This window comes from Aulonocara stuartgranti (assembly GCF_965226115.1).
Source record: "Aulonocara stuartgranti genome assembly, chromosome: 6".
NCBI lineage: Eukaryota > Metazoa > Chordata > Actinopteri > Cichliformes > Cichlidae > Aulonocara > Aulonocara stuartgranti.
This window is the reverse complement of record NC_138944.1, coordinates 11,952,410-11,979,112: the sequence shown is the minus strand read 5'-3', so window position 1 is coordinate 11,979,112 and position 26,703 is coordinate 11,952,410. Positions and strand designations below refer to the sequence as shown.

The 26,703-nt window shown below is 41.8% G+C and overlaps 1 protein-coding gene across 7 annotated transcripts in view; it reads right to left on the bottom strand.

The window, feature by feature from the left end:
- The window catches only part of add3a (adducin 3 (gamma) a), a 105,689-nt gene that overhangs the window by 47,441 nt on the left and 31,545 nt on the right, over positions 1–26,703 (bottom strand). The window contains exon 2 of one of the 7 annotated variants that reach the window (XM_082536857.1): positions 26,561–26,612. The exons of 5 other annotated variants lie outside the window; for them this stretch is intronic. The gene's annotated coding sequence lies outside the window, so the exon portion shown is untranslated. Of the gene's footprint in view, positions 1–2,599; positions 2,672–26,560; positions 26,613–26,703 lie in introns of those variants that run through there. One more of the 7 variants, XM_082536861.1, reaches the window with a different exon arrangement.

Sequence of the window (26,703 nt, the reverse complement as noted above, 5' to 3'; positions counted from 1 at the left end):
CTACTGACTCCAACAATCTGTTATCAGCTTTCTGTCATTCAGACAGAATGCTGGGTAGTCAGTCTGTCGATGCTTTCTTGGTCATTAGCAGACAGGCGTGCATGGGTATCTAATCATTTGTATCCATACAGTTCAGATTTGTGCACCAAGTCTAGCCAGATTTCTGAATTTACAGTAAATTACAGAAAGGCGTGTCAAAGGTCTGAATGGATCTCTGGACATTTTTGGGAGAGCCGGGTTGGGAAATTTCAAGTTGCTTTTGCTCACGTGAGGAGGAGACTCACTTTTAGAAATCTCTTATTTAGATCATGGTGCTGCCTGGATAATGCTCTAAAGGAGAGTCTGGATATCACACAGACTTTGTACCATGGAACTGGCATCTTAAAGACAGTTTTATACAGTTTGGACCTTTGTGTTCTTACATGCAGTTCCACCCGGTAACAAAGTTCAGGGCTGCAGTGCATGTGTGAAAACAGCTTTTGTTTTGCCATTTCACTGAGTACAAATGAGAGCACCATCCAGGTGGGACCGTCTCAAGATGCTGCCCAATCAACAACATATCTCACTGGGTGATGAGAGCAGGCTAGTCTCTGAACAACAGCTAATTATGGCTGTGTGGACACCAAAATTACTGTTATTTCCCCTGGTTCAGTCATGTGAGACATGACAAACAAAGCTGCACTAATCCTATACATCTAAAAGAACGCTTAGTGCTCTAACACACTCCACACAACTGTTATTAACTTTAAAGATTAATGAGTCCTTTGCACACTACAGTACTCAAGTAATCCTACATTTTTTGTTGAAGTCATCCACTCCTTGAATCCTGCGATAAGCCGTGGACAAAAACGGAGCACAACAGAGGAGAGGGCCCGACAGTTTGCTGGGCTGAATGCTTGCTGGTATCCATTTACAGCCAAAGCCCTGCTATCAGCGTTCTGTCAGCATTTCCCACCAAACGGCGAGCAGTAAGAGGAGAGGAGCAATAGGGCACTTTCACTGATGTTAACTACCAGGGAATATATAAACATTTGAACTCATGACCAGGGGAAAAGGAAAAAAAAGGACACCACACGCACACACAATAAAATAGAAACAGACTAATGTGGAGACTCCTCAAAGGGAAAAGGATGGATGTGGATTTCTTAACATAATAAGACAGTTAATGGTTATAAGGAAAAACCCCTGACCTTACTTCAAATGCCATTTGCCCACATGTCAGGAAGTTCAAGTTTATTCCTTAAAGGAAGTATAAATTCACAGGACAACATCAAAACTGCTTCACAGTTGCCAGCTCCTATGCAACATCAGATACTCCTCTTGAAGGGAAACATTTTGACAAACAAGTCCAAACAGCAGGATGACACAAACTGCAAATTCCGGTCATTAATCTCACGTCTTCACTTATTCAAAGCAACCACAACCAATTAAAACCGGAATCACAGACTTTTGACAAAACTATGTCACCAGTGTCCAAACACACACACACACAATCCCATAAAGTTATCGCTCACACGCATGTTTACGCGACTCTAGTCTAGTTTTACACTTGTATAGGAGTCATAATAAGTAGTCACTAATCCCTGTTTGAAGGGTAAATAGGCATTAAGAGCAGAGCTAATGTTTAAAATAAAGAGACACATTCAGATTCACTTCCTGGAGCCCTCGCTGGTAACAAAGCTGTGCCTGTCTGAGCAGCTGTGTTATTTAGCACAGAGAAGAAATACACGCACACAGACCAATGCATGAACCTACTCGAGCGTGAACAGGGAAGCCTGCTTCTCCCTCAAGGTTCAGGTAGAGACAATAAACTTCTGTGGAGGCAGAGAGGGTGAGCAAGGAAGCAGCGGGCCTGTGTGTGTATTTTAAGGAGTTTGTTTCCTCCATTGACAGAGATAAAACGTGGCCTAGAAGCAACAATGGGAAGTCACCGCCCAGGCATCACCCTCTGTCAAATGTGCTATTTCAGGTCGACGGCAGAACAGCACGAGTGCTTAGGAGCTTCAGTGTTTGGAGGAAATTTAAACACACAGATAAGATAACATCTCGGCTCACAGGCGATCAGTCAAGATGAACTACGTGAGTCATCTGCAAAACATTTGACTTTAACTAAAAAAGATCGTATCATATCAGCGACTTGCACAATGAATTGACCGTAAAAACAAAAACGTTGTTATGGCCACTTTAGCTACTGTGAACAAGGAGGTAATTTCCTCCTTTACTTTATAATGCTCAGCTGTCCTTATTTCTAACCAAAGCTCATGTTTAAATTTAAAGTGACTCTTGTTTCACTGGAAATACTTCAGTTAACCTTGGTAAACAACGCCGCATCATATTTCTATGTCTCAGCATTTCTGGCATCTGCATTGAAATCTAAAAGAGTCTTTAACTACTTTTGAGTTTGAATTTAGCCGAGATTTACAGTGTTTAACAATGTTGGTAACACCTGTGACAAGCACAGGTGATAAGTTCCCAGCTGCATTGTAATATCTTTGCATGCAGTCTTTATCTCTATTTAATATTTCTGGGGTTTCTACGCTTGTAATAATCATTCCCGTGTACTGTCGTCACTCTTAACAGTCACAGAATATCAGATTACCTCAAATCCACACACATGAAAATCTTCCCTTCCTTGTTGACAACAAAATGCCATGCACACCTCGAATCCACACTGCAGGAGAAAAAAAAATATTAATATAGTCACCTCCTTGTCCAGGGTGTAGTCTGGCCCTATGGTAGCTAGGATGGGCTCCAGGTTCCCATGACGCTGATAAGAATAAGTGGAAGAGAATGAATGGATGGAATGTAGTCTGAGCTTCCACGTACACTATATGGATAAAAGTACTGACCTGCATACGCATTACAGGAGCCGTTAAGCCATAAAAGTTTATGACATGAGGCTCTCGGCCCACAGTTTTTATGCTGATGTTAATGCGAGAGTAGGTTTGAAACTCTGCAGTGATTGAGTCAGCACAGCGTTGGCGACTTTTACACACCGGTTGCCTCAGCATTCATTTCCCCACTTTGTCACCTCAGGTTGCGGAATTCAAGGTCTCCAATTTTCAATAATAACACTTCCTTGTAAAATATCTTGGAATAAATTCTACAAACTGAGATCTTTCAACAGTGGCATCCAACTGCAGTACCGCACTCAAACTCAGAATCAGAACCAGAATACTTTATTAATCCCTAGGGAAATTATGTCAATGTAGGATGTTGACTTCTATGTATCATGTAAAATCTGTGAATTATTTAGACATAAGGGCCTGGGGTGATAATCAGCCTGGAAAATTAGGAGGGCGGCATATATTTTGGGCTTTTGATTTTATTTTAAATCTTACAGCTTTTCCTCCTGATAAACAGCTTACCCACTTCATGGATGTCCCACCTGTAGCACAGTAATTAAGTAGCACGACAATTCCTGTTTTTCCCCACAATCTACTATAGAAATGAGTGTTTTTCTGTGAATGAACAGAAACCGTCTTTAAATTCTTAGTTTAAATCATGCTGACACACTTCTTTCATTTGTAACAGCAGAACTTCATGTAGAAAAACCAACATATACTTCTGAAATTTCATCTTTTTCTTATTTTAAAGAGATCTTAGTTAAACCTCTTCATGCTGACAGAAAGGGGAGTTTCACCGGTCTAGCCCACTCAGGATCAAAGGGGGCTGCATGTGGCCCGCCATGTAACACAAGGTTAAAATCCCTACTTTAGAGCAATCCACTTTTTTGGGGGACCAATAAAATGAAATTGAATTCATAGATTAATAGTTGTGTTTCTGGTACTTTTTTCTGAATTTCAGCAGACACTTTATCAGTTACTGTATTTATTTATTTCAAACACAGTAGCATGACTATTCAAAGACTGTCAGTGAACTAAAACGTCGAAGTCAACATCCTGCTCCTTAAACAAACTTTTAAAGGGACACAAAGGTGCTTTGTAGTATTACATCCCACAAGACAGTTCCTCTGAATGAAAACGGTAAAAGAAGCTCACCTACTTTTACCTTTGGCACAGAAAGCAGTGGTGCATGTCACACGGAAGTAGACAAAGACATTCAAAGCTTCAAGCTTCATTCTTCTCTCCACTCACTTAGTTTATGCTCATACAAGTAGCAGTAAAATAGCTCCCTGGATACAAAGCCCGTCACTTTAATTCAAGGCTAGGACTCGGAGCACAAATCACTCAATCCTGCTTTCAATGTCATTTCAGAGATGACTACATTTTCTATTTTGACTTTCAATATTTTCATCTATATTAACGTCATTAATTCTTCTTGTTGTGATCAGAACTGTTGAATCATATTTCTGCTGCTTCTTTCAGGACACTGGTCCGCTTTTCATTTTTCTCTTTCATCTACACAGTCTTATATTTACAAAACAAGAAATACAATAAAAATAAGATGCATGGTGCATAATGCATTTGATGAGCATCATCCTAATAGTGTTGCAACCAGTCACAAATTTTACTGGTTCCTGTGTAAAAGAAAGTTTATTTCATTAAATAAATGAATCCCAATCTGGATCCTGTTGTACGATTCCTCTGAAAAACAGATCACATGCCAAATTAAGGTAATCCATAACACAAGACACACACAGACACACACACACGACTGCTAATCACCCTGTAATTATAGCTGGTAATGACAGAGTTACAGACACACTTTAACAGGCCCCTGTTGCTTCACCCACACAAACAATCACAATCCAAGGCCGGGCGTCTCAGCTGCTAACCGTTACCGTATGTCCTCACCGCCAGACACTGCCTTTATAGTTGGGCACAGGCTAAACAGCAGAGCGCTCTGAATTGCTCCATGGCTACACAACACAAGCTGTGCACTGAATTAGTTTTGGTGTGAATTACTTGACATTTTCTCAAAGCTTTCGCTGGCATCAATGCCTGATTGAGTGGGACTGGCAAAACTGTTTGGACTGTCCGATTCTGCTGCCTTCAAAACAAAATTCACTTTAGAAAGTTTTTTGTTTTGTTTTGTTTTTTTCCTTTTTTAAATAAATGGCCCCTGCTTAGGATTCAAATCACAGCACTCACCGAGTCTCGGTACACAGGTTCAGCTCCATCAGCGCACTATGGCCACTTATGAACAGGGTTCACGTTTCATTTAAATGATTAACTCAAGGATGCAGCTGCCTTTTCGTACTACATGTTAAAATTTCTCATGTGGCCCTTTTTCCCCAACTCACTGAACACAGCTGACAAATCCAATATACCTTATAAGCAAGCGTTCCATTTTGTAACCTTACACTTGGGTTATGCTCACAGTCAACTACTACATGTGTGTGAATGTTGCATTTCTAGTTTTGTAAGGTTACAAAAATTGGTAATGGAAGACAAAAAAACTCAGGTTCAGAAATTTGGGTCTGACAAACAGTTCTAAAACCAAAGCTGTAAACAGGCTTAGTTATACTATTCATAAAGCTGTTTGGACATACAATTGTTCAGACAGTGTTGGAGGAACTTATCTAATTCAGGGTTAGGGGGTGACTGTCCAGTCTCTGATGAAGCACACGGTTAAGCTCATACGGGGATACATTGTTTGGCTCCTCCACATATCCGTAGTATGCTATGTTGCAGATTTCCCCAATAATTTGGGACGACACTCATAATATAAACGAGGCAACACGGCTTTTTCCTATGAGGCAACATCCCTAACCTTTGCACCACCTTGTCGCGTACACATTCCAATAATCTGCTATAACACAGACTTGGTTCTACAGAACTGGCAGATACAGTGTGTTTAATGGTCAGTGCGACTACATCACATATTCAAGTTCTCACATAAAAGCCTGCAGGATTAGGTCAAAAGCATGAAAATAGCTTCAGTATCATGGAAAAAAAAAAACTGATGCTTTCTATAAAATATCCTATTATTTAAAAATGGAAAACAGCAATAAAACCAAAACTTGGATGTAAAAAACATCTTGTATCCTCTTTCACCCCTTTAATATTTACAGCAGCCGAATAGATTTTTTTCCGCACTGCAGTAGCTTACATAGATTTCCTTGCAGAAGACAAGAATATACTCGTGTCCTGGATTTCAGTCGGATAATGAAGCTTTTTTTGAAGTGGCAGTCTTAGGGGAAACAGAGCGGAGCACTGAGCAGGAATGTTTCGCTATCACAGTAACAGTGGCAGCAGTCATTACATAAGACCATGATAAAGATAAATCAATTGAATGTGTTTTATAATAAAGTGGACCAATGTGCTCTAGCCATTAAATTAAGCAGTTCATTTCAATGCAAATCTTTTCTAAGTCAATCACTTCACACCAGACTGAACCTTTGTCTGGATGGGTACCAGTATCCGGTGCCATTATGGCACCAGTTCTGACATAAACGGTAGTAACCAGACCGAAATGCAGCGCACATTTTGGTGTTTTACTTCGGTGCTTTTTTTTTTTTCCTGAGATGTCATACATTTTGGATTCCAGCCAATCATTTTACGTTTCCGAGGATAGTAGGCGGGCCCAGGTACGTACGTTCTTTTAGAACAGAGCTACAGATTAAAAATGCCCAAAGCGAAGCGGTCAAAGTCGGGTTTTCTTCACAGCAAAAGATGCAAACTCAGCAGCCTGCAACAAGTGCTTTAAGCCGATACTGTGCAAAGGAGGTAACACCTCGAATCTGATGAAACACCTGGCGACGAATAGCATGTTTTTAAAAGCCGAGAAATGCGCCGTATTTGATAGCTTGCTGCGAGACCTCACACCGAGCACATCTGTGCGTGGGTTGCCTGTTATCGGACCCGGAGTTAGCAACATCCCCCAAAAAACCCGAAGAGGAGAGTCCTGGCCCCTAGCCCTGCCAGTGTAGCAGAAATGATGAGGATGATGGCAGCAGCAGCAGCCGTTCTTCTCTGCGTGAGTAGCTTAATGTTGTTCGTGTGTAATTTACGTTGAGTAGGCTAACCACGTTATTACATTAATGCACGTAAGGTGAACTAGCAAACACTGTCGTAGTTACTGTACATGCAGCTGTCTTTTTGTTTGATGGCAGATACTCCCTTCACCCTGGCCAAAAAGGCTAAAATGACCAAAGAAAAAGTGGAAAACAGCTAAACATGAGAGGTTTTTGGACAAAGTTTGTTTTTTCCATTGATTAAGCACTGCTTCCAGCCAAAGAGTGATGCCATATATCCCCTATAGCTGCAGAAAAAGCTAACATTGTTATCTTTTTACAATAAAACAGCTGAACATGAGAGGTTTTTGGACCAATTTTGTGTTCTCCATTCTTTAAGCACTGGTTCGAGCACCGTTTAAGCACCGGCACAGTTTCAAAAGTACCGGTTTGGTACTGGTATCGGATAAAACCTAAACGATACCCATCCCTAGTCTGCACCAGGTGACTAAACACACTTTGCTTGAATAAACATATGGAAACAAGCAGGGATTTTATCCACCAAGCAAAAAGCAAGTTTGGGGGGGGATTTCTGTGCTGCATGGACAGTTGATGCATACGAGGTGTATTCCCTGGCAATCTTTCACAGGCTTGTCAGAGAAGAACTCGAGCTATTTTTCCCCCCATATGAAAAGCTGAACATTTTAAATCTTACTCGAGATCGTGTGTGTCAAACTGTGGCTGATTTATTTTTGCGTGCTTTATTAGAAACAGGAATGGCAAAAGTCAAAAATTGATGAAAAACTAAGCATGCAACATAAAAGCAAATATCCATGACATAGAGAATGCACCCCGGCAGTGCTACTGAATGAGCTCTTTTTAACAGTGAATACAGGATTTTCATGGAAGGCCACAGTCACATGGCAAATCGGTAAGTAGGCCTTTAATAAGCGCGTACGTTTATGCTTCAGGGGAAAATACATCTTCCAGAAATCTTTGTGAAATGAAGCAGAGCTTTTCCGCTCACAGAGAGGAGCATTCTTTTCCACACGGAAAAAGATTTCTTACCAGTGACTTAACTCCCAGCTATAATAAATGCACATCAACACTGGGGCTGGGTTCCATATTTTCGCACCGTCAGAGACGAGCAGCTGTGGAACGTCAGGAGCTTGACCCCGTGTGATAAGGTGGGAGTAGAAACAGTTTAAAACACTAATATTCAGCATGTACAATTATATATCAGAAGAAGTAGAGTTCGGGAGTTCATTGCGAGTTCGTGAACTTTCTCCTTTTCTAAAGAGATGTGATACTGAAGTCTATTCAAATAAAGCTCATTATGTACTGATGCAGCATTGAATTATCAAGCAATTATGCACTGTTCCTGTTGTCAAAGGGAGTTGCGACATTGTCGCTGAGAGCCACATGACTCCTCTGTGGTCAAGCAACGGGGCAAAACACTGAGTGGGCGTCGACCACAGAGCTGCTGTGCGTGTGTGCGCGCATTTCTGGGGGGACTATCCATTACACAATCCAAGGAAGCAGACAGATTCGATATGTCAGAGTCTGTGTCTGGATGAGGTCATTATGCACGGAGCAGAACTGCAGGCCCATCTCACCAGCACAAACACACATGCAGTCGAGCATGAGCACACAAACAGGCGCACACTCGCACGGGTTTCTATGGCAACTCCAAACAAACAGTCGGTGCATGTGGTGACCCAACCCCAACAGAAAGAAAAAGGGAGAAACCAAGACCGAGAAGCAAAAACAGAAGTAAAAGTAAGATAGAAAGTGAGATGAAACATCCAGTCACATATGCTTTACTTTCTAGATCCCAAGTGTCATTCATAGGAGCATCTGCACCGAATATATACATAAAAGCTCTTAAATTATATTTACCATATTCTCATAATGCTAAATCTACTCTCAGAACTTAAGAGCTCCACATCTAAAACCAGATTCTCTTGTTAAGTCATTTGGAAAGTTTCACAAAAAGGCTGAGGAATTGTGAAACAGCCTCGTCCCACCAGTATCCCACAAGCCTCTTATGCTATCCTACCACACAGGTCGAAGACAGAGCACACAGAGACCGCACATCAACCAGCCTCCCAAAAGGCATTTTCATTTAACTCCAGAAAAACGAAAGAGAACACACCAACAATAGACACGCAGCTTTGTGTTCAAGTCAAGGCCACTTATTGAGGCTTAGCAACTTCCAAGGTCAGTCAAGGTTGAAAACACCCACATCCGCAGATTAAAAGAATCCTTACATGTAGATGTTTTGCTGGTTGGAAAAGAAAAAAAAAAAAAGACAAAAGAAAAAGTTTGACCACTTTTGGCATTTTCCCATGTTTTGCAAAGTCCATCCTGCCATCACAGAACATTTGACTCTGATAAAAGGTTAGGAGGTTAAGGGTGACATTTCACCAAACCTGTACGTGCCTAGGGTATTCTATATAGAAGATAAACATAAAGATAAGGTCTCACTCTAGAGACTAAAGTATCACATGAAACCAGCTGCAGGAAAGCAAACAAGCAGCTCTTCTCAGTGTGAGCCGCTGTCACCGTTTTGTGAACCATTTTATCATATCAAACGATTCAATAACATGTTGTCAGAGGAAAAAGAGAGAGCCTCTGGGGTGTCTATTTGTTCATGAGTCCCTCAGTGTTTCCGGGCCTGTCAGGCTCGAGCCTCAGGGGTTGTGACACAAAGTCATACAAAGCATCCATCATGAAAAGTAAAGCAGGAGCAAAGGGTGCTGATGACATCCAGACGGTCGGGCATCTTGCTGCACGGGCCCCTGGGATCCTTTCCTAGTGTTGTCAACAAAATCTACTGAGAGTAAATGCAATGGAGCCCAAAAACATGGAAGAAGATAAAACAAGTTTATCTTTGTAGAGGATTAAAAGGTCTTTTAGGGGTTTTAGTTTTTTCATTTGGAGTAGCTGTCACAAGAAAAAATGTGTGTGTGTGTGTGCTAAAAAGCAACTAAAGAAACGGGCACTTCTTTTAAAAAAAAAAAAAATCATGATCTTTAATGGTATTCCAGCAGTGACTGTTTTGCTGGACTTGGGAATAACCTGCTAGCTATCCTGTACAATATTACAATATCAGTTCCACTTGGATTTGGTCAAAAAAGAAAAGTTGTGAAAGCAGATTACAAACAAAACAAGTTTAAAATAGAAAAAAGTATTTCTGGTTTGTACAGTTTCGCTAAAATCAACTTGAGTTCATGTGGGTTTGAAATTCTAAGAAGCCATTATCTTTACTCAATCTGTAATTTCCCACTTTTGTGGTGTGTAATTAAATCTATTCATCCTTTTATCTCCGTTCCCTTATCGCTGCCACTTTCCGGTTGCCCATATGAGTAGCCTGCAGTGATTCAGTGTGTTGCCCTCTTTCCCCGTCTTGGTATCACACATACAGTTTGTGTGTGCGTGCATGAGTGTGAAGGAAGGACAAACTTCCTGTCAGGATGTGGGGTCCTGCGGAGGGACAGCGACACACGGCCAGAAGTCATAACTTTCTGCTGAGACCAAGTGTGGCATGGTTTGTGTGTGCGGGCGTCTCGTTCTAGTGCACGCATTCATGTGCAATTGTGCGCATCTTAATTGCTCTGACCACTGAGCATACTTCGTTTCACTGCAGCTATGTCGCTGATCGTAGGAAATTCTCCAAAATGAAAGAGATTTCAGGCTCGTACTGTAGCACAGCCTTCATTCATACAAGCTTCACTGAGACAACTTCAAACATACATGAAAATGACCATTATCAGCGCCTATCCTGCAACTCAATCATAGCAAAGGGCTTCACTGGTCTATAGGGAGTCCGCATAATTAGACCACCAAGGCGGAAGAAAAATAGTCCACAGCTTGGGCCTCAAAGATGCCCTCTCTTCCTCACAGTCACCATCATTCCAACAATGTTCACTTATCTCAAACTGTGTGTTCTATTTCTTGCTGTTGTTCATGTTCTTATCTGCACAAACAGCAAACAGTGTACAACTTGTGACGTTCCAAACTATTTATTTATTTTTTTTAATGAAAAAGTAATTCCTAGAAAAAATAAATAAGAGCAAGGAGGAGGACGATTTCCATGACACACCAAGGACTTTAATATTGTGATTAATACGCACTATGAAATTAGACTTTGCTTAAAACCAAGCAGCAGATGGTTTCTGGCTATAGAGAAAACACTGCAACCTTTCCAGCCCCACTATCACATGATGTCCCAAGCAGCTTCATATGATGTTTTCATTTGCACAAACATACTTTTAGGTCATAAAAATGTGGCAGAAAGACATCACCACAGCAAACAAGGCAGTAACTTAACCCTCTCAGGCTCAAATTAAACTTTTTGTTGCTAATGCACAACCAAGTCCTGCAGTGGTACTTCTGAGTAAAAAAACCTCATAAAATATGTATGTGGGGTAATCAGGTTGTTAGTTTTTAATTGTTGCAAATCGGCAACGCCTGCCTCGAGAGGGTTAACGAACTGAATTTCAAAAAGTGGATATTAATCCAATTTTAGCTACATTCTTCATTTAACTTGGTGAAATTTCAAGGGACTTTTTTCTGCAGAAACACATGAGCTCACATGTAACGATCTCAGTCATTTTCAGCTTTATGGATGTGGATGAGCGTTACTCTGTGTTTGCACAAGTAGGTCCAGCTGTTTCCTCACACGCCCTTCACGCTTCCAATTATATACCAGTTCACACACGAGCTACCATCCTTTCCCGTCAGAATGAGCATAAAGGATGCTGAAAGAAAAGCCTTATATTGTTTTAGGATCCAATTGTTCCGGACAACCAGTGTCCTACATGACTCACAGTCACCACGGAGACCGAGACCTAGTGATGCAATCAGGAAGGAAAACTTTGGAGCAAGCGTGAACAGACACACACACACACACACACACACACACACACACACACACACACACACACACACACCCCGACTTCAAACAAACCATTTCAAGTACATTTGGGAAACCTACAAGTTCTCTCACAGTTTCCACAAGTAATTTCTCTTTCACTTTTCACGTATAGTGGTGGGTGAATGTTTTTGATTTAGAAGATTTTTTTTGTGAAGGGGGTGTAATGGGAAATACTGTTCGGTCTGAAGGAACCCCAGCACTTAAGCTTCTACTGCAGTGGCCGCTTTGCCAAATGCAAACCTTGTGGTTCCACGAACTGTTAAAATGGCCCAGAACATTAAATGCGTTGTATTATAATGGTGGAAGCTCATAAGTTTCACACAATAAAGCCATCACACATGTAATAGATTTTAGCATAAAGCGTAAGCTTCAGACTACTCTGAACTCTACACAGATATATATAGAGCCCTGCGACAAACTGAAGACCCATCCAGCGTCTATTCTGCCTTTTGCTCTGTGGTAGTTGGGATAGGCTCCAGCCCCCCACAACCCTGATAAGTTGAAGAGAATAGACAGATAAACCAGATATACCCAATATGGTCATTCTAGATGAGGAGTGTCAAACATAAGGCCCGGGGGCTAAAATTGGCCCAGCAGAGACTCCAATCCGGCCCACTGGACTAACATGATGAATGTCACAGAGGGCATAGATTTTGGATTTTTAACTTTAGAGTCCTACCAACACTCTTCTTTCATATACAACAGCAGTGATTCTTTGTTATGCAAAAAAAAGAGACATGCTGTTGAAAAATTGCACTTTTTCCAACAGCAAAATATCTCAGCGATGACACGATTAGTTAAATGTGTTTACACTGACAGAAAGGTTACTTTAAAACTGTTGCACTCGGGATCAAAGTGGGCTATATGGAGCACCACCAAGTAAAATGAGCTGTCTCTCTGTCCCAGATGCACAGGTCTGTTTGAGTACAGAAGAACAACACACACACACTGTTCAAACTTTCTAAGGCAGCTCAAGCAATCAAAAAATGGCTTGTTTCAGATGCTAGATGAACTGAAGGGTTGCAGCAATGCCTGGTATAAGATAAAGATCTCCATTTATGGGTGATATTACAGATATTTGTCTGTGAAATAAGGGATATCCAACCATTCTCTTCCACTTATCCAATTGAGGGTCCATCCCAGCTGTCTTAGAGCGAGAGGACAGGTCAGATAGACAGGTCACTGTGGACTGTGGGAGGAAGCCAGAGTACCCAGAGAGAACCCATGCAAACACGGGGAGAACAAGCAAACTCCACACAGAAAAACCCGGCCTGATGGTGGAACTGAACTTAAGACCTTCTTACTAGTTCAATGCTGTAGTAGTTGGAAGCTTTGATGGAAATTTCAACAAGAAGGCAAAATACTTCTAGTATAGTAAGAGTGTGTGTGTGTGTTTTTAATTCTCCCTCTTTTTTTTTGGCTGCTTCACATCTTGAAATAAGGATTTTTAGATGCTGTCAACTCGCAGCATGCCTGCAACACTACCACACGTGTCAGTGTCAACTTGACAAAGATAGGGAGCATTCCATTGGACCTAATGACAGCCATCTTAAAGCCGCTGTAGATGTGTGCATGGCAGAACAAGAGAAAAGCAGGCGGTGGAAGGATTACACAACTGATGGTGGATCATAAAGTATTTAGTATTTAGTATTTATTTATTTATTGTCATTGTCAAGAACAATGAAATTGCGTTTGGGGCTTCCATACAACCCAAAAGAAGAAGAAAATAATAAATACCCCTTAAAACCCAAGTGTACATATTTAACCCAGTGTGACTCCAATGCAATAAGACAATCCTTAGCAATAATGTTCGTAGAAATTCAGACAAAGACCTGAGAAACATGACAAAATACAACAATGCAACCCATTCAATATTATTGTACTGTGAGATATGATATCAGATATGATAGTTATCTATTTAAGAAAGAGGGGGGGGGGGGGCAGGAGGGGGAAGAGAATAAAGATATGATGCACCAATGCAGACCAGTTCATTGCTATTAAGAAGTTGGATATGGTTATTGTCCGTGAGAGGGGGGCAGAGAGTTCAGGAGCCTCACAGCCTGTGGATACAGGCTGTTGGCCAGTCTGGATGTTCTGGCCTGTATAGACCTGTACCTTCTCCCTGAGGGCAGCAGATGGAAAAGGTGGCGCGCAGGGTGATGTTGGTCCCGCAGGATACTGTGCACCCTCCTCAGACAGCGAGTGGGGAAGATATTACTGATCTCTGGCAGACTTGTTCCAATAATTCTGCCAGCTTCTTTCACCACCCGCTGGAGTGCTTGCTGATCGGCCTTGGTGCAGCTGGGGAACCACACTAGAAATCCATACGTCAGAACGCTGCTGATGGCACAGTTGTAGAAGTTCAACATCAGAGATCTGGGAATGTGTGCGCTCCGCAGTCTCCTCAGGTAGTAAAACATGAGGGATTATCTTTTCAACCTTGAGACTTAAATGTCTGATTATTTCCCTACTAGGATAAAGACTACTGAGACATTAATTCACGAAAAACTGCTGCGGGCTAATGGTTACCAGGAACTACAGGGTGTCACTGTGCATCAGCATCAACTTCAGTCGGCTCAGCTCACTTGTCTTGGAAATTTGCGCCACAGTTTCTGGCTTTGATCCTACTGCTTGAACTAAGACTGTACAAATTTAAGAAACACAATGGCAACATTCAACAATTAGACTTAACAGTTTCCCTAAGAGATATTAGATGTTGCCCCGAAAGAACTCTGACCAATATTTTAAGAGTCACTTTGTTTGACAAAATAATTTTATGAAAGGCTGTAAGTACCAGCAACCATATGTGAACAGCATTACAGAATAGTAAAAGCTCAAAACACTGGGAAAGGCATAAATACCAGTTTCAAATAGCTACCCTTCATAGCTAAATGAAATCCCAATGGAATAGCCTTGACATGGCTTGACAAGGTTACTCACTGGTTAGTGGTTCAAGTCCCAGCTTGAAGTCTCAGGCTTCACAGAGACACTGACTTAAAAAAACAAAAAACAATATTAAAATATAACTAAGATCATTACTTCAACATGAATGAATTCATGAAATACCTGATGATTAAAGCATCGTCACGTATGGATAATTATTTATCCACAAATCATTACATTTATTTACATTTTCTGAATGATCCCCATGCTCAGTGCAACCTCGGTAAATTGTAAAGGAGTCAACTTTAATCTAATTCATGTCTTTACTATATCGGAGTGCAGCTGAACCAATGTCTAGATGTGATGTCAGCTTTACAGACATGCCACATAATAATTTAAACTGGCATTACAGACATGTAATTCCAGACCTGGATCTATGTCAAAGGCCAGTGCTTTCTGGAAAAGGAGATTTAAGTAAAAAGGGGGTACAGGTTCTCATGTTACGACTTAATTAGCCACCAATTTGTCGGTGAGGCAGGTAAATGCATGGATCACCCCCAGGGTCCACATTGCTGTGTCAGTTCCAGTTAAAAATGAACAAATGCAGGAAGGTAGACACTTTCTTTCCTGCGTTAGGTGGGGAAAAAAAGACAACTGGAGATGGAGAGTGACCTCACTGACTGCCTGCTGCTGCACTCTCAGTCTCCTGGCCTGTGATCAGGGGAGTATTGGCAGTGATAAAAATCACTGATACATTTTTCAGCTGCACAGGGTATTACCACAGCTATGCACTGAAAAATTCCACAACTCCCTTCTTTTTCTTTATCCCCTGAGACTAGCAGATACCCTTCTTCCCATGTGGTGTCCCTCAAACTCCTTAAACATCATCACCGTTTATTAACAACTGGATACAGGAATATCCCCAACAATCAACCACTGTAACACCAGACAGTAATCTAAGTAGCACCTCCGGACCAGAAAAAGACAAGTATTGCTAATGCGGCAGTGACTTGACTCCATTTACAAGGTGTCTGATGGAACATACAGACGGGTCGTCTCTCTTTTAATCTCAACGCAATGCCAGTTACCCTTGAGCAACACTTTGCACCAAGATCCCTTTCAATCTTTCCTCTCTGCTTAACCAATCACAGAAAACACCCACCAGCACAGCAGGTCCCTCCCGGATCTGGTGTTTAAACACGAGCATGAAAGGATTTTTCCACATTTAAAATGAAGGCAGAGAAGATTTATGACTGGTAAGTGGGCGATATAAGTCTGACCGGGTATTGCACACAGAGAAACTCACCGGTCACAGAAAAGGAGACACCATCAGAGGTCTCTTATTAACAACCCACAATGTTTTATGGCTTTAACAGAAGACAATGGTGTGGAATGACAAGTCTAGGATTTGAAGGGAGAAATGATCTGATGGTCTGGTCATCTGCTTTTGACAAGCTTTTATAACCATTTCTGTGTATGTGTATAGATCAGGGGTGGGCAATCTCAGTCCACGAGGGCTGGTGTCCCTGTAGGTTTTAGATGTGTCCTCGAACCAACACAGCTGATTTAAATGGCTAAATTAGCTCCTCAACATGTCCTGAAGTTCTCCAGAGGCCTGATAACGAACTAATCATGTGATTCAGGTGTGTTGACCCAAGGTGAGATCTAAAACCTGCAGGGACACCGGCCCTCGTGGACTGAGATTGCCCACCCCTGGTATAGATACATACATATAGATAAAAAACAGAAGGTAAGCTAAAACATAAATAAGAATATTTTTATTTAAAAAAAAAAAAAAAAAAAAAAAAAAAAAAGGAAGGAATTGCTGCGGGCCATTCGATCCCTGTACAACCGTTGCAGGAGCTTGGTTCGCATTGCCGGCAATAAGTCGGACTCGTTCCCGGTGGGTGATGGGCTCCGCCAGGGCTGCCCTTTGTCACCGATTCTGTTCATAATTTTTATGGACAGGACTTCAGTGGCCTCAGAATCTCATCTCTGCTTTTCGCGGATGATGTGTTTCTGTTGGCTTCATCGGGTGAAGGCCTCCAGCTCGCACTGGAACGGTTTGCAGCAGAGTGTGAAGCAGCGGGAATTAGGATCAGCACCTCCAAATCTGAGGCCATGGTTCTCAGCCGGAAAAGGGTGGAGTCCCCACTCCGGGTCGGGGACGAGATCCTGCCCCAAGTGGAGGAGTTCAAGTATCTTGGGGTCTTGTTCACGAGTGATGGGAGAAGGGAGCCGAAGATCGACAGACTGAATGGTGCTGCGGCTGCAGTAATGCAGACGCTGCACCGGTCCGTCGTGGTGAAGAGGGAGCTGAGTGTAAAAGCGAAGCTCTCAATTTACCGGTCAATCTACGTCCCTACCCTCACCTATGGCCACGAGCTGTGGGTAGTGACCGAAAGAACGAGATCGTGGATACAAGCGGCAGAAATGGATTTCCTCCGAAGGGTGGCTGGCCTCTCCCTTAGAGATAGGGTGAGAAGTTCGGCCATCCGGGAGGGGCTCAGAGTAGAGCCGCTGCTCCTCCACATCGAGAGGAGCCAGCTGAGGTGGTTCGGGCATCTGACAAGGATGCCCCCTGGGCGCCTCCTGGGTGAGGTGTTCCGGGCATGTCCCACCGGGAGGAGGCCCCGGGGCAGACCCAGGACATGCTGGAGAGATTATATCTCTCGGCTGGCCTGGGAACACCTTTGTGTTCCCCCAGATAAGCTGGAGGAGGTGGCTGGGGAGAGGGAGGTCTGGGCATCTTTGCTTAGGCTGCTGCCCCCGCGACCCTGCCTCGAATAAAGCGGATGAAGATGGATGGATGGATGGATGGATGGATGAAAAAAAAAAAAAAAAGCCTTGTGGGCGCAGCTGGACCACATTTGATTGACACAAATAGTAAAAGTTACAGTAATTTGAGGTATGATGCTTCCCATTTGATCCCATGATACTTTGGGTTCATTAAAAGGGAGCAACGTCTGGTTATTCCTGTTATTCCTACACTGAGCTGAGTTTTGTGAGCATTAACAGTTTAGTTTGGGTTGTAAAAGAATTAGCAGAGTGGATAATGTGCTGATGTACATATTTACTCATCAAGTTGTCCTCCCACCCTGATAACACACACACACTCAATGAAAGGATTTATCAAGGTCGTACACGTAATTCATATATAGTGGAGACAGAAAAACACATTTTTTCCCCTGTGTGTCTGTTTGGTAGATTCTAACTTTACTTTGATTTCTACATCCCTCTTTGTCTCAGCTTTTCTGCCTGCAGCCTGTGTGCGAATCCATCCGTCTCTAATCCTCATCCTGTTCAGCTCACTGAAACCTCGGCGTTCATTTGTTAAACTTTTTCTTTGGCGTCCAGTACAGGCTGTCGGACTGTGCCCCCTCCTCTCTCTCTCTCTCTCTCTCTCTCTCACTGTCCCGCCTGCATTTCTCTCTTTAGATAACTTTTGCTCTCCATCCTTCCCCTCAGTCCCACCACCTGTGTGTCCTCCTCCTCCTCCTCTTCTTCTTTAACCCCTCTTTCATCTCCTTCATCTTCCACCAGGTCATTCTTCTCTCACACACTTTCTTGTTGAGAGATAGACAGTGCAGCATCTTGGCAGCCCTCCACCCTCCCGCCTGGACGGAAAAATAAACAAGGGTCCACATGTTCCCAAGGAATTTTAATGACTTCCATAACTCTGGCCATTTTACCTGCCAAACTCCATGGAGCGTGAGAGGGAAGCGGCGGACTCTGAACGAGCTAGTTTAGCGGCACTGATGACGAGCTTTGTGAGGCCGAGCCAAGTAGTATCCTTTGAAGCACTAAGAAGCTTTGAAAGAAACCAGTCTGGGATGTTGTAAAGGACAAATCCGTGAGCTAAAAGTATACAGTGTCGAACAAAAAAAGCTGCAAATGTGAGTTTGTGTGGCATTTTACGAATGCCCTACAAACATAAACAAAGTACTGCATCAAAACGGTGAAGGGGATATTAAATGCCCTGGTGTATTGCTCAGTGTTAGAACTTTTTAGTGCAGCACAAGCAGCAGTCCTACTTATATAAGCATCCCGAAATTATGTTACTGTGCTAAAATGGTTGGCTCAACATTTGGCTTACAGGAATATTGCAGAGAGCACCTCTATGTGTCTCCCAGTGATCAACAGCTTCTGGCAGCTACATTCCTCTGCCTCAAACATTGGTGCACAAAATAGACGACTCTTTTGAGAGTCTTTAAAAAGTCAAAGTGAAATAAAGGCACGCATTTATTGTTGGTGTCTTCTCAAAGTTTTATGGTGATAAGCACACTTGTAATCACAAAACATGACAGAAACTGTTGTATGAAGAATTAAAGGATAGCTGTAGAGGAAGAGATATAAATCCTGCTTGTTTTTAATTTTTCACACCAGCACAAAAAAACAAAAATAGGCCAAGCAATGTGTAAAAAGTTCGACCAAACAAATAAAATCAGAACTGAAAGGATTTGTTATCATAGCCATTTAGCCGTTTCTCAACAAATGCCATGTTTAAATTGATCCATTCATTCAGCTCTGTGATCCCTTTGTTACAGACAGTCAACTATGATTTGTATAGAACCGTTTCTGTGAAAGACCACCACAGGCTAAATGACCGATAATAAAATCCCTAATGGCTATATTTTAAAGGGGCCACGACCATAGACTGTCAGGCTGAGCTGCACAGACCTGACCTGAGAGAAGACAAGGGGCTATGGAGGTCTCTTTCAAGGGCTGGGGCTGAGCAATAAATCTGAGCAAATTGTCTTCCCAGACTAAATCTTGAGACTTACTTAAAACAGTGAGAAGCACAAAAATTGTGAGTACATACATGAAACAACTCCACAAAATAAGGAAACTCTAGACTATCAATTTCATTTCCCACAAGAACTCAAATCGGAAGGTTTTAATCTATTAAAAAGGATTTATTCTCCCTTGCACAACGGATTATTCATTATTCAGATTTTGTGTTACATGTGTGCATCTTTAGCTTGTCAGACCTGTTCTACACCTTTATTAACACAGCATTACGAAATCAGACAATGTGTTTTATTACAGATGTGTCGGCAGCAGGGAACACCCAGCCCACTGGCAGGACCGCTGTTTAGATTTCAGTTATATTTTTCTTTCCCTCTCAACCCGGGACCAGCTGCAGAGGAAATGACAATAGAAGGGGAGATTCATAACATCTCCTCCCACCTACCCACGCTCCCAACTCACTCACTAATTTCTCCCTCTATGCGTGCCAAAATGGCCTTTTTTTTCCTGCCCATCTAACTTGTTCAACTTCCCACCCCACTTCTTAATCTGCACTTCTACTTGTTTCATCTCCAAGTTTGTAACCCTTGACCCATGTAATTGATACTTTCATAAATTCAGGAAAATCACACATGCACATTTGGTTTCTTCCCCCCTTTCCCTCTCAGGACTCCATCCTCTCTCACGCACAAGGAATCTGGGATGTGTTCTCCAACTTCTCTAACTTTAAGTCTTCAAATCTAGTAGTCTTTGGGGTGTGGACCCACAAAACTCCCCCAGGCTTGTAATGTTGGACCTTTATGCCTCAATGTTTTCACTTTTAAGAGGACTGCCGATTCCTTATTGTTTAGCATGTATAAAAGTGTTGCATTTGTTTCAAATAACTACACAAACACTTGAACCTTTTTCTGATATCCCCGAAACAAGTGGACTTCTTTTGGTTTGAAAAATATCGACATATGCAAACTTTAAAACATGGCAAACATAGTGCTTTTCTACTCAACTTTCTTACTACAAGACATGCCATTATATATGCCTAAGGATTTTTACCCTAACATTCACTTACTCACATGGATGTATTGAGGTTTAGCACCTTCCCAGAAAACCAAACCACTAACCTTGCAATTGGTTGACAGCAGACACTAGCTCCTGGGCCACAACCCACATGAACTGACAAAGCGTAGAAGCAGAGCCTCTAATAATTTGGGTGAAGTGAGTATGAATAAGCACAATGACAGTATAACACAGTAATCTCCCAATCTTAATTTACAACAAACTAAATGAATAAGAGGAAAGAAACTAACAGCTGAGGTAAGACTGACAGGATTCACTAAGGACGGGAAACAAGTGTAGTGTCAGTACACCAACATCATTGAACTATCACTTATTTTACTTTGGTGCACGCACTGTTAAAAAGTGCTGGAACCAGATGTTCGTTACCAAGGCAGAGACTGTGTACCAAGTTTGGTTATAGCCAAACATCAACCCACAGCTGGTTCCAGCACGGAGCTCTTTAGCTCCACTCTGACGCAATCCCCTTGATGGGAGGCGTGGGACATCAAACTTTAGTCTCTACCCTCTGTGCTCTACTCATATATCCACTTTTGGACAGGAGAAACCCCATCCTGACTTTATAAATGACTTCTAGACTGTAGTTAAGAAGCAGAGAAGTTGGAAAAAGGGTCAGAAAGAAAAGAGTGAAAAAGGATTTAATAAGGAACCTGGGAGTCCTGAGCCAATCTACCAGGACAGAGAACTCATCCATCCATTATTTTTCTTCTGCCTATCCAAATTAGCGCCGTGGCTAGGCTAAAGTCTAACTCAGTTGTCATGTGACAAGAGACGGGGTACACCTTGGACAGGCTGCCAATCTGTTGCAGATCTAACACAGACAACGCGCATGCACACACACACACATCAACGTTGCTCTGACTTCCCATATTGAAGAGGCATTTCATTTGAAAATTCCGACTGGAAACTCAAATTCTGACTCCCAGCTTAATTTTGTATGCACCATTAGAATGACCAATTAACTTAATGTGCAAGTCTTCAGTCCCCTACTCTAGTGAGGTGTGTGGCAGAGCAGTTCATCTGCTAATTGGAAGGTTGGCGGTTTGATCCCTGGCTGCTTCAGTCTGCATCCTTGGGCGAGATACTAACCCCAAGTAGAAAAAGTGCTTGTTTGAATGGGTGTGAATGAGGCAAGTTGTGTAAAGCGCCTTGAATGCTCAGAGTAAAAACAACCAGTATTCAACAATTAGTCCACCAGTTTTATGGTGGGGAGCTTTGGAGTCCTGTCCAAGTTATTGGTCCAGTGGGTCCTGTACATCATATCCTTAGGATATGATGCAAATTTATTCATGAATTTGTGCTGGTTGTTTGCTACCATTTTATCTATAAATCATTCTTCTTGGACTCCACTCCATCTTTTCTAATTCCTCAACCTGCCACACATCACATTACACTCAGCTGTAAATCCTAGGACAAACACCACATGTAGAAAGCCAATTACCTGTCAAAAAGCACTCTTTCCTTTCCTGTGAAATTCACACTTTGTTCTCAGAGCTTCAAAGACAAATTTGTAAAGAGATTTTATTCTGGGTGAGATTCTGTATTGGAAAATGAGTACTTATTACCTGGCATTTGTAAACAATTATGGTGATAGTCAGTAAGGCATAAAACATTACTATAAAAAGTTAATGAAGTTCCTTTCAACCAGTTGACTTTTTCCACAGGAAAAAAAAGAAGAAAAAAAGGCTTTGGTTTTAAACCAAGTGGTAGCCTCCTGTTTTATTAAAGATCAGCATTACTAACACCAATCATCAGGCATGTCAGGTCAAAAGGGTAGTAGCGTTCATAAAAAAAAAATTTTTTTTTAAAAAAGTAGGGATATCTTAAGGTTAATGACACAAGCCAAAATTAGCCAACTGACGTCAAAAGTGGTAACGGAGCACAAAAAGGAAAAATGTTGTGATGCACAGCATCTCCAAAAGATGAAAAGGTCAGTGTCTTCCAGTATTTAATGTATTTTATGCTCTTCCATGTTCTTTCAATAGCCTCTAAACTTCTGTGTTGTCCAGTGCTTAAGTGGGTCCAGACGGCTGTGGATGGTGCTGCAATACTTGCACTTGGGATCAGGTTCACAAGACAAAGACAACATACAGTGTTAGGCCACACAAGCTGTGCAGGGAAACACAAGGAGCACTCTGCTTTGTACATCTGTGAGGTACTTTGGCACCAAGCACAGAGTGAATGTGGTTGAAATCAAAGCACAAACAGGTGGGAGGTTCAGTCAAATGAGGAAGAGCAAATTTACCTGTGGCAACGGGGATGCAGTCTGCTTTTACAAACATTTGAAAAAAGGGGGTCATTCTAAAGAGCTCACTGAATTTGAGTGTGGTACTGTAATAGGATGCCAGTCCTCAATAGGTCAGTTTGTGAAATAGATATTCTACAGGTTGACTCAGAACTGAAAGTATAACCCGGGCACATGAGAGCTACAGCTTTGCATTCTGTCCTCGCATTTCTTTGGCTAACATAAATACTACCCAGAACATATAAACACAATAATGTAGCTCATTAAACTTTTAAAAGTCGTAAGGATTCAACAAAGGCTCAACTATAAAGTACTGAACTACAGAAGTTCCAGTTCCCTGTAACACATGACTCCTTAACTATGAGATCTAATATTAACCTGCCAAGGGATGCAGCTGCTTGGTGAAGACAATTTCAGAAACCCTTCCCATGAACTTTGACCTCACTAGCACAATCTGTAAAAAAAAAAAAAAAAAAAAAAATTGTTGGGAGAACCTAAATCGTTATTGGTTTCACCCCACAAGACTCAGCTCACTGTGGCCAGGGTAAAATGGGAGCCTGGGTTAGTGGGGTCCAGCCACTGCTGGGCAAAGATCAACCAATTTATGGTACTTAACTGATGTCATTATCCAAGGGATTACTCAGAGGCTGGAGTGCTGCAGTTTTCTGCTGTGGACGTCTTTCATGCATGACTCCAACAATAACAGCAGCAGCAAACCAGCAAACCACACGGCATCAATCTTTCTCTTTGGGAGCGTTTATTGCAATCTGATTGAGTAACAAGCTTGCAACATGAATGAAGATGTGAGAGAAATGACTAAAATGTCAGTCCCATGAAAACAAAATCCAACAGATCAAAATTCAAGCCTGGGGGGAAATTGAGGATTTGGAAGCCTTGTTTATGTAAATGTAATGCTTGAAAGACCTCAGTGCTGCCTAAATGCTCTCCACTGTAAACAAAAAATAATAATTTCACATTTACTTTTCTGGTTCAAAGATGATTTTGCTTTAAAACTACATGAGCACCTGCATTCAAGCTGAAATGTGTGCAGCCATTTTTTCAGCTGTGTTTGCCCGTCTATGGGACCCAGCCCAAAGCACTTAATTTAGAGCTGGAACGCAGTATTCAATCAGACCCTAATCATGATCTCCAAAAAGACCAAAAAGCTTCAGCGCTTTCATTACTCACAATCTGATTTTCTTTATGGAGCAAGCCAACAGGTGACACTCCACAGACCTTCAGTGTGTACTTTCATATAAACAGTTAAGGCAAAGATTTAAAAATAAATAAATAAATAAATAAATAAATAAAAATGAACAAAACACAGACCGGGCACACATGCACAAAATCACCCCCAACAAAAAACAACACAAACACATGGACTGTGGTTGAGGATGAATTTCTTGAAGGCAAAATTAAGTTCAGCTGACATAGACAGCTGGAAACCATGTTGTATGACATAATTGTGGGAATAATACCCAAGCTATTTACCTAACACGCACATGCACACGCACACACTACAGAGAGCATAAGGAATAGAGCCAGTGAGGTCGCTGAGGTTGATTGAGAGACCAGAAAAATACTCGCTAACAGTACGTGTTCACCCCCTCAGCCTCAGCATTGGGAGATAAATTTTCTTGGATAGTTTTCTGGGACGTTGTTGAACTACATGGTCAAAGCACAATAAGTCAGATGTAAGTTATATCTCAAAACCTTGACCTGAGAGCAGGCATGTGGTGTCAAGTTCATGTGAATACAAAAAAATATATATATATTTGTTTAAAAAAAAAAAAATGCCTCGGGAGAGGAAATCAAGGCCAGAAGGACCGCAAATCATTTGGCCTGAAGCACCAACATTTTCTTCAAGGGCCCAGCACACAAAGTCATTTCTGAAACAATAAGAAACCTCAGAGGAGACCAAACAAAGCCTGCAGCAAGGGTCCTTTTTTATTGCTTTTTCTGCAGACGAACTCTGCACAAATATCTGATTGGACATTTCAGGATTCATTGGAGCACCAAGGCCATCGCCATGGCAGCAAGTACAATGTGTACACACCTAATAATCTCCTCTGCAGCAGAACTGAATCTCAAAGCAGAACATTTTTCTGCTCCTGTTAAACCTCCACAAAGCAACAGTAACAGCATATAAAGCTGCAGCTAGCAGTGCTTTGTATGTGCACATTCAGCCTCCTCGTCAAGAACTCACCAGATTTTAAGTCAAAGTTTGAAAATATTTTGATGTTGGTTTAAGGCTCAATGAGAGGATGAATACCAATTTCAATAATTTAAAATTTTTTTTATCCAAGACAGAAGCAAGATTTGACATGCTTGGCCATTATCAAGCATTAGAGCATTTGAAACCCCAAATGTATGATTTTCAAAAACAAACAGTCTGTTGAGGTTGTGTGCAGTGCGCACTACTGCACCTAGTGTGGATTACAGTATTTTTCGTTCAGCCTGGACGATAAAGGTGAGGCAGCCAACAAAGACAAACCTGTGAGGACTATTTGCTCACTATTATGTAAGCAATGTGCACCACACTGAAGACAACAGGAAGAGATTAGTGAAGAAACGTACAGTCTGTGAGCTCAGTGGCTGTATGCAGTAACACTACAGAGGCAGGTGTGTTCCTGATGTGAATCAGAGACTTTATTACTTCAGCACTGAAAGACAAATGTGACAGCAAGTCAGAAAAAACGCAGGTCAGTTCTAAGCTTTGTAACCTATGCACATCTACGTTTAAATTTGCATACACTTTGTTGCACTGATGGGTAGCTTGAGATCTTAGCATAGCTCAAAAAGAACTGCAGCACAAACATGACTCAACTTGGCCCCAAATTTCCTTCACAAACAGCGTGAGAGCTCTTGGATAAGCTGCAGAGCATTTGAGCAAAAAAAAAAAAAAAAAAAAAATCTGTTGTGTTGAAATCAGAGACTGTTGATCTGAAATGGTGTACAGATTTCTGTGATTCAGTTCTTGAGAAGAAAGAGAAAACAAGTAGAAATGATCCATAACCTCGAGGCATAAAAGGCAATGCCTTGATCATGGAAAATGCCTAAAGCTATATAAATCTAATGAAGTGAAGCAAATGTAAGCAGAAATTTCAGGGAAGACAAAAAAAAAAAAGACAAAAAAAGAAAGTGAGCAAAGCGCAACAAAACCACCGGTTTTCCCAGTCAGTCAGTCATTTATCCAACCATGAAAGGGGGCCTTTCATAGGAATACCCGGAAAAACAGTCCGAAATAGAAACAAGCTGCTCCTAATGGCTCCTTATCGCCGTTCAGTCGACAGTAAACTGATATCTATGAAAAGAGATTCACGAGAGCACTTGACTGTATCACTCCTTCCCCTCAAGGGAAAAAGGAACCACAAGAAAATAAAGCAACTTTTTTAATCCTTAACCTTAAACTAAAATTTCATATTATGTAAGAGACCAAGGTAATAACTCACGCCTTATCAATACAGCCCAGATGCAAAAATCCCAGCCCCCTCTACAAACTACAAGCACATGAACCTACCCCCTACCACCTTCCCATAAGCATGCTGACACTTGAGAGGGCGGCACCTCTCTTAAGCACACAGAAAGCCATCTCGGGTGCATTCAAAGCTCCCAGCTCTATTCTTCTCCGCAGTAAAAGAACTCCCAGTTTGAAAGGAGGGAATCGGGCCTCTGCTATTTCATTTAGCATGCCAGACAAGTCTCTGAATCCCTCGTAAACTTCCTAATGTGTAATGAACTTTTGTGAACAAGATACCAAGAAGGACAGTGCATGCCTTAAAAAGAAAAAAATGAAACAAAAACATGAGTTTACCACTGATGCGCACACTTTCCTTTGCTGCGGTCAGCTCTAGGGAATGACAGAACTGCAGAGCAGAAACATGAAGGGACAGCAGTGATACGAAGGGGAACACAGCATCCATTCAGTCACAGAAAATACAAAGATGTGCACAAAAC